This window comes from Poecilia reticulata, chromosome 12 (genome assembly GCF_904066995.2).
Source record: "Poecilia reticulata chromosome 12, P_reticulata-male-v2, whole genome shotgun sequence".
NCBI classification, from domain to species: Eukaryota; Metazoa; Chordata; class Actinopteri; order Cyprinodontiformes; family Poeciliidae; genus Poecilia; species Poecilia reticulata.
Window position 1 is genome coordinate 29,690,396 of NC_088841.1, and position 11,116 is coordinate 29,701,511.

The 11,116-nt window shown below is 41.7% G+C and overlaps 1 long non-coding RNA gene across 1 annotated transcript; it reads left to right on the plus strand.

Annotated features, from left to right (window-relative positions):
• Positions 1–210: 210 nt before the first annotated feature.
• LOC145554014 (uncharacterized) lies at positions 211–1,576 on the plus strand. The gene is made up of 2 exons (XR_014090052.1): positions 211–853; positions 975–1,576. It is a non-coding gene; the product is annotated as an uncharacterized LOC145554014 (long non-coding RNA).
• Positions 1,577–11,116: the final 9,540 nt, after the last annotated feature.

Consider the following 11,116-nt stretch of genomic DNA (forward strand, 5'->3'; position numbering starts at 1 on the left):
TCCCTTGCCCCGTACTCAATCAGGGAATGCTTATTTGCTGGTCTTTGTGGACTATTTTTCAAAGTGGATTGAGGTGTGTGCAGTAAGAGAGGCGACAACTCAGGTTGCAGCTAGCAAGTTCTTAAGTGAAATATTTGCTGGACATGGTAGCCCCACCTATCTCATTTCAGACAGGGGCTCTCCCTTTGTTAGTGAGTTGTTTAACTGTTCTAGTCGACGCCCGCCATGTGGCGGGCATGACGTCATGCATTTAAAAGGCTTCCGTATAAAAAAAAGACGGCATGAGAAGTGTGCATTTCAGTTCTGTTGGACAGTAGAGACTTCAAACTTTATAAAAGTAGTGTTTTTATATTGATTTTGTTTTATATTTACTTCCAAATAAAACCAGGAATATGATCGATCATTTTCGCCATAGCGTAAAGCGCATTTTACGCACGTTGAGTGCAATCAGTGGATGTTTTATGACCAAAAAGTGAACGAATGCATCATGAAAGCCATTTTTCCGAGTTCCTGCAAACTCACCACATTTCTGAAGCAACCAATCAGAAAGCATTTTGATTTGCGATCGGAACAGCAGCGCGGGAGAGAGTTTTGTGGGGGTAGAGAACGGCGCGTAGTTGACATTTCGGATTTAGCTAGTGGTGTTTTGTAGTAGATTTTTCGACCGTACGTGTGTTAGTTAGTGTGCTAGTGTGTGTGTGCAGTGTTTGTAGACGTTTTTTAGTGTGTTTAGTGTGTCAAAATGAGTCGCTACATGACTGCGGAGCAAGCCCTGAAGTACATGTATGAATGTGAAGAGGACGAAGGCGCGCTGCCAGATGGCTCGGACTCGGAGTTTGAGCTTGACGATGAGGTTTGTTTTGTTTTGTTCTTGTTGTTTTATTTCTTTGTTTGCCATGGGATATGTACAGTAAATTATTATAATCGGAGTAGATGCACACGAAACCAGATTACATGCTAATTTCCATCTCTAGGTTGGTGAGCCAAAGGAGTGAAGCCCATGACGCACAAAGACTTCAATGTGGAGATGGCCAGTCAGCTTTGTAGTGTGGACATGGCAGGTGTTCCAAAGAGAAAGGCAGCTGAACACATTCCTGTGCCCATTAGTGCTCAGCAAAATGCCAGAAATAGCAGACTGCAGTGCAGACACTGCCTCCAGGTGAACAATGTCAGGAAGGACACTCCCTGGAAATGTGAGGGCTGTGATGTGCCACTGTGCCTTCTGATGGACAGAAACTGCTTTGCACAATGGCACAAGTAATTTGTTTGTCTTGTGGCACCCATTTTGTAAATATTGTAAATAGTTGAAAGTGGAGGGGGGGAGGGTTGAGACATTGTGATGTTGCAGAAAGTTTGTGATGGAAATATTGACATATTTTGTAAATAGTTGTAAAAGAACGCCTGGGAAATTACCCACAATATGGTGAAAATATGACTACTAATTTGTTTTTTACTAAGTTTGTACAAAAATTCTTCAAATTTACCTAAAAAATGTTCATGTTAGACTGTAAAAATGGTTTGTTCAATATTTTTTGTGAGTTTTATAGTAAAAATATCAATATTTTTTCTACTCGGATTTTGTTTCTGTGTGTGTTTTTTGCTCCAATGTGATAATAAATTTTGTCAAAAGGAAACAAACACTGTAAAATCACAAAGTTTAGGATGTTCTGAAAATAATGATACCAAACAAGGTAAGGTAAATAGTTTTTAAGGTGAAAATATAAGGGTAAATTCAAAATTAGAACAAAACGGCCATTTAGACCCAAGACTAGAATGGGACACACTGTGTCAGCTCTAGGCTCAACACATAGGCTTACTACAGCTTATCACCCACAAACAAATGCAACAGAGCGTGTGAACAGGACACTTAAAACAGCTATCCGTGCCTATGTGAGTGACAAACACACCGCATGGGACAGGTTTCTACCACAAATCTGTTTTGCTCTTCGCACAGCTCTGCATGACACTTAGTCCATCCATGATGCTGTATGGTCGTGAGCTGGACACGCCTCTCGATCTAATCACTCAACCAGGCTGTGATGGAGTGGATGACCCAGACGTGCAGTATCCAGAGACTCTGAGAGCCACCCTCAGGGATGCTCATCACCACGCCAGGGCTGCGCTGGATCTCAGTCACAAAAGACAGAAACACTACTATGACTTGAGATGCCGCCATTCTGCCTTTGGGATTGGTGATCTGGTTCGGGTGAAGTCTCACCCAAGGTCAGATGCTTTGGCTAATTTTACGGCTAAACTGGCACCACTGTTCAAAGGACCCTACCGTGTCAGTCAGAAACTTAGCGATGTGAACTACAGACTGGTTGATGTTGAAACGGGAGCCGATGCTGGAGTTTTTCATGTTGTGAACATGCAGCCTTTCCATACTTGGGACTCTGCCAGCTACAAAAAGACTGCCGGTGCGGCTACACAGGTGGATTACATGGACAATGACCTTGAGGACGGTTTCCCTCAGACTGATGCCATCCATGATCTCCCTCCAGGTGATGTGTTTTGTGGTGTGCCACATGACATTCACCACTCACAGATGCCTCCTGGGGTTGATAAGACCAACGCTGATGAGACCGAGTTTGACCAAGGTCCAGATTATGCTGGACGGTACAATCTGAGAGCCCGGCGTCATCCCAGAATAACGACTGGTTGGTCACACCATAAATGGACAAATATCTACCATACTGACAGGCTTAACAATATGTAAGGTTATATTTGTTCAGGTTAAATCTGTTATGTTGAAATTTTTGTAGTTATAAAACAAAATCGAAAAGAATTTTGATGATTCAGGATGACAGTAATATTGTTTTCACCCATAGTTGCATAGGAAGAATTTTGTTTGTCCCTTAACTGTTCATTAGAGGGGTTGTGTTCATAAAACAAAGAAGAGTTCCACACTGTATGGTTGCATTTTGGAACCTAAGCTGACTGTGTGTTACCATTATTCACGGATATGTATACCGGTGTGATTTGATACCTGCCCCATGTGTAACTGCAGTTTTATGGCTATGTATTGCTCTGTACTGGTGTCTGAAGTCGTGTGCGGCTGAGGACAGCCTTTGTTTACCTGGGGGGCATATGTAACAGTCATTATGCTGTTTGGTTCCTAGAGATGAGGAGGTATCGCCTCAAGGGGGCATCTATTTCCTTTGTTGTTGCACTATTGTACAGAAGAAGAACTAGTCTTCCATTTTGTTGTAGAAGAGAACATAGGTGATGATGAGGTGCAGAGCGGTAAACTAACGTTACTTTTCTCATGTATGGAAATATAATGCTTAGTACCGTGGAGATCTGGCTGTATGTGGACGAAGTTAAATAAATTGAAAGCGTGGAATACTTCAAAAGTGCGTCCTGCTGTTTTGGGTTAGAGTGGCTAACCACAGCTGCTAACTCCTTCTCCAACCTCTCGCCGCACCTGTCACAGTGTCTGGAAATATTTAAGGATCCGGTTCTTCTCTCATGTAGCCACAGCTTCTGAAAGGAGTGTCTGCAGAAATACTGGAGAGAGAAACCAGGAAGAGATTGCCCAGTTTGTAAAAGGAGAGATTCCAAAGATATTCAACTTCCTAATCTGGCTCTGAAGAATCTGTGTGAGTCTTTCTTACAGCAGAGAAACCAAAAAGCTTCAGAGGATCTCTGCTCTCTGCACTCTGAGAAACTCAAACTCTTCTGTCTGGACCATCAGCAGCCAGTTTGTGTCGTCTGCAGAGATTCAGAAAAACACACCAACCACAGATTCAGACCCATCGATGAAGCTGCTCAGCAACACAAGAAGAAGCTTCAGGAAACTCTGGAGCCTTTAGAGGAGAAGCTGGAGCTCAGGAAGAAAGTTCAGGAGAAGTTTGATCAGACAGCAGAACACCTGAAGGTCCAGACCCGACACACAGAGAGGCAGATTAGGGAGCAGTTTAAGCAGCTTCATCAGTTTCTAGCAGAGGAAGAGGAGGCCAGGCTGGCTGCACTGAGGGAGGAAGAGGATATGGAGGAATTCAAAGGTGCTAAACTCATGAATTAAGAGACGATACACAAAACTCCATTCTCTCCGGCTCACCGACAACCAGGAAGACATTTAATGCACATCTGCGGAATCACATATTACATTTTCATCATCTCATTTTCATCGTCTCAGAATCCAAAATGTCTTGTCTTCTACTTCTGGCTTCGAGCATTTATACCGCTTTCAGTCTGCTGTTGTGTATTGGAAACCATCTGACCAATGGCATTCTGAATCTTGCTTCTGGCTCTGTTTTACATTGAGTGTGTGTTGGAAGTTCCGAGAATTCTGGGCCGACCTCGTGGAAGTTAAATCTGCTCCCTCAGAGGACCATTAGTCAGATTGTTAGTTCTTATCTGTCCAAACAGAGACTCTGGCTGAGTCCCTTGCCTGCCTGGAATGTCTCGTACAACTCCTTATTTGGTGTTGAACCAGCACAACATAACACATTTCTTTTCAGTAAAACATATCTTAATGTGAATTAACACAACCTTTAACTATTAACATAATTATATTCCTCAACAAGGAGCAGAAGAGAGGGATGATGAAGGAGAAGATGGAGGCTCTGAGCAGAGAGATAGCAGCTCTTTCAGACACAGTCAGAGCCACAGAGGAGGAGCTGAGAGCTGCAGACGTCTCATTCCTGCACAACTACAAGGCTGCAGTGGAAAGAGTCCAGCGCTGCCCCCTGCTGGAGGATCCACAGCTGCCCTCAGGAGCTCTGATAGACCAGGCCAAACATCTGGGCAACCTGGCCTTCAACATCTGGAGCCACATGGAGACCATGGTGACCTACACTCCTCTGGTTCTGGACCCAAACACGGCTGGCCGAAGACTCCATCTGTCTGAAGATCTGACCTGTTTGACTTTTGGAGAGGAACAGCAGAATCCTTGTAATCCAGAGAGGATTGACTGGTGGGATTGTGTTCTGAGTTCTGAGGGTTTTAACTCAGGGAACCACAGCTGGGATGTTGATGTTGGAGGCAGTAAGTACTGGAAACTTGGTGTGATAGAAGAGTCTGTAGAGGGGAAGGGAGACATGTCTGGATTGTTGTGTATTATGTTCTATGAAGGTAAATACTCAGCAGAATCTCCTCCAGCTCCTTCCATTTTTCTCTCAGTCCAGAAGAATCTCCAGAGGATCAGAGTGAATCTGGACTGGGACAGAGGAAAACTGTCCTTCTCTGATCTGGACACTAAAACACACATACACACCTTCACACACACCTTCACTAAGAAGATGTTTCCATTCTTTGGCGCTTATGCTAAACCACTGAAGATCCAACCGATGAAGATCTCAGTGATCAAACAGCAGCTCTGATGATCTCAGCATGAAGAACAAATGAATCCTTATTGATCAGATGATTGATTGGTTTTATGATTGATAGTTTGCTGGTTTGGTGAATTTATTATTTTTAAAGCCTGGAAACTGGAGATGATCTGATCATCTCTGGACTCATTTATTTTGTGTTTTTCCATCATAATATTTTCAAGTGTGTTTTTATTATTTACAACAAATTGATGAAAATAACTTTATAGCTACATAATTGAAAGCTTGTTCTTTTAATTGTACTTATAAAGGATTATAAAATGAAAACTATCACAGCATTTATACAAAAGTAATATTTTTACTTTTGGTTGAAGAGTTATTATTTATATAAATGTTGTATAAATGAGACATTTCAAAACAAGAAGATTGTTTTTTTTATCATTTTGGAAGAATTTCATGCAAAAAACTGATCAGATTCTTCATGGGAACAAATATCTGTTGTTCATGTCTCCTGTTGATCTGAAACAGCAAAATAAAGCCAATAAAAACAGACAGTTATCAGGTTTCTATTCATTAATGGCTTCGGATTAAAGTAAATGATGCGTTAATGTTTCCTCTCACTGATGACTTGATTTTATTGGTCAGTGGAGGAACGTCGCCCTGAGACCTTTAAAGTCATTTCATCTCCTACAGCTAGAAAAACACGATGAAGGATTAAATGAAGGCCAGTTCAGGTAAAAACTCAGGTGGATTTTGTCAACATGAAACTAAATATTAAAGAGCAACAGATTCATCGTCCACAGAAGCTGATTATGAAGCAGAAACTCAGGTTGGCCTGAAATCCCTTCATCTCTGTGTTAAATGGTGTCGGCTGGCAAACGGCAACAATTAGCTTAAAGTATTTCAGTGAAATTGGAGCCAAAATGCAACATGTTAAAGATAAAAGAAGGATTTTAGTTGTTGATTTTATGGTTGACTTTTAGTTTCCTGCTCTGTGACTCAGAGCAAAGAGACGGACAGGGAATGAAGGTTAAAACGTTTAAACAGGTTTTTCTGCTTTGGCCGATCCTCTTCTTAGATTAGCACACTGTAAAAAAGGACAGTTAAGTTTACACAAAACTCAGTAAAATCACAACAGAGAAATACTTAAATATTTTACAGCAACAACATGTTAGTGTAATCAACTTTATTTATTAAAACAAAAGAAAAACTGAAAAATATTGTAATAGTCAATAAAAAAATCTCAATATGACATTCACATACTGAATAAACTTTGGTTTTTGCTTTTTGTCTGTTTTTCAAAACATAAAGTTCACTTTAAAACTTTATTTTGTATTTGTTATATACAGTTTAACCTTAAATGTTCATTAATGTAATTCAGCAGTGATGTTGGTCACTGTAAAATAATTTACACATTTTTCTAGTAGAGTTAATTATTTAACATCTGTCATTTCAGCTGTTTTCCTGTAAAAACACTTTGTTTTTTTAGTTTTTGCAGTGCAGCAGAGGAGTCCTTCTCCTCGGCTAAATGACTTCCTAATCCGTGTCTCCATGTTTTTAGTTACGTTTCCATCTCTGCGAGTTTTAACGATGTTTCTCCTCGGTTTTCTCTCGGCTCGTTTCCTCTGGTTCTCTTACAGGAAAAACTTTTTCTTCGTCATGTCGGTTTGTGCTGCTGAGCTCCGGATCTCAAAGTTAAGAGATTCTTCTTACGTCTGGATGCCTTATTATAGCTCAGGCGAGTGTTTGGATGATAAAACTAAACTGAAGCTCTGATCTTTATCTGCAGAACCAGGATGATTGTCTGCATGCACGCAGAATCGGCTGACTTAGTTCATGCTGACACGCATGAACTTAAATCCATGGATTTAAGTTCCGAGGAGGAAAAATGGCCGACCTGAGAGTGGAAAAAGATAATTCATGTGGGGAAAGTAAAATGTTGTCTGAAATGGAACAAGTACCGTTTCAGTTTATGGCGGACAACTCCGGCTTATGGCTGGAACCTGTGCCAGGGATTGGAGCGGGTTCCAGCCGCTCCAATCCCAATCCCTAACCCTGGGACCTCTGGGGAGGTTAAACCCAACCCTACCCACACCCGGGTCAAGAGTCCAAGGTTGAGATCTCAAAGTAACCTTTGGCCTCCATGAGGCTGTCGTCTGCCTTTTCCGCCACCTGGGACTCAGGCACCAAAGGCAGGCCCGCTTGAACCTCTGCTCTACCGCCCCCTTGACTTCCAGGACCACCCCTTGGACCACCGGGACCGAACCTTGACCTCCGGCACTTGAGGTCAACATGCAGACATTTGGCAGCAGCGCTGTCAGATCCCTTATGGAGGGCCTCAAACTCCACAACCAAACCTTCATGTGTGGCAAATGCACTCTCTTGTCGTTCCGAGGAGCCCCCCCCGCACCCCAATCCACACTCGGAACGACTTTGGGAGGCTTAACACGGCCAGACATTGGGCAGCAGCGCTGCCAGATCCCTTATGGCCGTCCTCAACAGCCCACCAACTCATATAACTCGACACCCACAACTCAAAAACCAAAGGTTTACATATATAAGAGTTACGAGGCTGGACAATGTCCAGGTCGCTACCTTACTCTGACCGCTGACCCTCCAGATAGACAGCTAAGAATCATTTCACCAAGTTGGTGTTATAATATTATTCCGACACAATACATTAAACATTGTTCTCTGAGGACAATTTTATTATTTAGTTTTATTTTTCAGCTTCTCCTCCTTCAGGAAAGTCATGCCTCACTTTTAGCATACAAAGAAGTTGTTCCCATGCTTTATTTCAGTGAGACCTCTCTTTACTGGTTTTTCTTCAAAGGTGTAGGAATGCTCAAAAAAGAAAAACAAAACAAACACCAGTATTTCTTAAAACAAATTATTTCTCACTTGTGAGGTTTAAACCAAATTTTTTAGTAACATTAAAAATTATTTTGCATACACTGATTTCTTACAGGAATTCAATTTCTTTTATGGTTTTACTTAACGTGTCCCAAACTGCATGCACATGTCTCTAGCATTTCATCAATTTGGTCTGGTGGTTTGTGTTTTTGGGGTGTGGTAGAGTCTGATCAAGCTGAGGAGTTTAGCCTGTGCCGTCTTCTTCCTCCACCACCCCTTCTGTTATTCCATCTATTCTTTTTACATTCTTTCGCCCAGTGATCAAAATCACCACAGTTCCAGCAACCTTCTGGATCTTTTGGAGGATTATTTGGGGTCCCATTAAGGGGTCTCCCTCCCCTCTGACTGCCTCTGCCTCGTCCCCTACGGGGGCTTTGGAACAAGGCAGAAGTTTCTAATTCTTCAATATCATCTATATGAAAAACAATAATAGCAGAAATGCTTGATTTATTGTCTGCTGGGACTGGGGCAGACGGAACGGCAGCAGCGGCTGGGGGTGGGGTGGCTGCAGGAGCCTGCGCTCCCTGCAATGTTATGGCCTTTTCTCTGCCTGCATTGAGTTCATTATCTTCTGGTTTTACAAATTAGTTTTTAAGTGCTGCTCTTTTTTCCATTTTGACATGTATGTCATGCCACCAAGAAGTCTGGACAGCGTAATTTTCATCCCTTCTTAGATCCTCAGCAAGTGAGGAATTACAACATTTATTTCCCATTATTTCAGTACTGCAATTAGCTTACAAAGGCTTGATATTTTGTGCTTTTTCTTCAAAGAGAGTGCTCTAAGTGAGCGCTTAATGTCCCCTGAAGAACAGTCTTCTAGGCCAGACTAGTTCTGGTCCGGTTCTTCACCTAGGATTCTAATTCCGAGGACAGAAAGTTTTACTCTCAATGTTGAGCACCATTCACACTTGCACACACACAAAAAAATAATATTCCCTGCCTACGCGAGGATCCCTTTAAGGGCCACCTCATCCAGAGGGGGACTCTAAATTACCCCTCCTTCCTTTTCCCTGCCTACGCGAGGATCCCTTTAACCCTAGGTTTTGTACTTCATGAAGATCATCCTAGTTCTAAAAAGATTAGAATTTTCTGACTATTTTTTTTTTTTATTTTTTTTTTTTGGTCAGGTTTCATAGGGTCAAAGAGATTTCCTCATCCAGAGAGGGGCTCTAAAATACCTCTCTTTCCTTTCCCTGCCTACGCGAGGATCCCTTTAACCCTATATGTTATGTAAAACAAATGACCTGGCAAATTTTATTTATTTATTTATTCTTCTTGCTTTAAAACTATTATTGATTGGCCAGGCTTTATAGGGTCAAAGAGATTTCCTCATCCGGAGAGGGGCTCTAAATATACCTCTCCTTCCTTGGGACTCAAACCCGATTTTGGGACTCAAACCCGAACAGCTATTTTTACTCACGTTTCTGTTGGTTCGTTTTGTCAGTTCGGATCTCGTCAATCCGTCGTTGGCAGACAAAGTTGGACCTAGGACGCTGGCCTGGCGAAGAATTCACTTCCCGGGACTTTGTTTCCAGGTTCTGTTGACTCTGGCCGTGCACGGTTTCAGCGCGTCGTCCTTTGTCTGTCAGCGAAACGGGTATGTTGAGATCCCGGGTTTCGGCACCAACTGTTAGGTATTTTCTGATACCTACATGGAAAAAGAGAACCACAGACAACGTATATGAGTTTTTAGCCAAGCATCTGCAGAAGGAGAAGACACGGTGAGCTGCTCTTACGAGCCGTTCACAGAGCGTTCTGCCAATCTTTGGGTAGAGCTTGTCTTTTATTATCAAACTTCAAAGTGGGAGGATAGGCAAGATAGACAGCAGAGGAAACAGCTGAGGTCGTAAAACATTTTACCTAAACACAGCAAAGGTCGTAAAACAATTTAACATCTGTCCCATGATCTGAGCCCGGTTCAAATCTCGGTCAAACTGTTTCACATGAAGATAACAGGCAGCTGTGACTTCTAGGTCAGTTCACACATACAGTTTAAAGAGGAGAACACTTTAAACTGAAAGTAACAACAAAATGATAATACCAAAAATCCCTATCACTCCCGGACTCTAGTGAGCATTTTTCGCCATGGCGCTGCATAATGAATAGAAATTTTAGGACATAATGGTGCACGGCCCAAACCCTAACCCCAGGACTTTATCAGTCTGTTATCATATTGTACTGAATTTTAATCCTGCATGTTTTCTGTCTTCCTCAGACGTTTCACCAACATCTTTAACCACAAAATTGTGAAACTGAGCAAAAACACAAAAACTGAAGGCAAGAAAAGTGTCACTTGTTATTGTTAAAAACCAACAGCATATCCCATTATCAGACCCTTTCTTAACAGATTTTACCTAAATAGTTTGAAAATGTTGCTTCTTTCAAAACAGAAAAGATTTCAATGAACTTCTAAACCATCATGTTCCTCCTGCACTGTAAAAAGAAATGAGTTGAACCAACTTCATTTAATTGTTCAACTGGTAACAATTGAATTATGTCTATCCAGCCTCACTTATTAAGTTTATTCAACTCTGTATATAGTGATCATCTGACTCAATGTTTTTATTTTTAAAAAATCTGAATTCATTAAGTTGGTTTAACTACAAAATGTTTATATTTATTAAACTTTCTAACTTGTTTCCTGCAGTTCCAGGGTGAGTCTTTCTTCATGACTCTTAAAGGAACGAGAAGCTCAATGTTTTTATCCAACCTTGTTATTAATCAGTGAAATAAATTGGATGAGAGACGTTTGGTTCCTGCTGCAGCTCAGTGTTAATCTGGTTAATCTGAGAGATGAGCTCCAGTCTAACACTGCAGTGAGGATTAAAAGCGGCCAGACAAGGTGAGGGACGGAGGAGAGGTCACCATCAGGAAGTTTGAACCTCTGCAACAAACTGCATTTTAATCACAACCAGCTGCTGATTTTACTG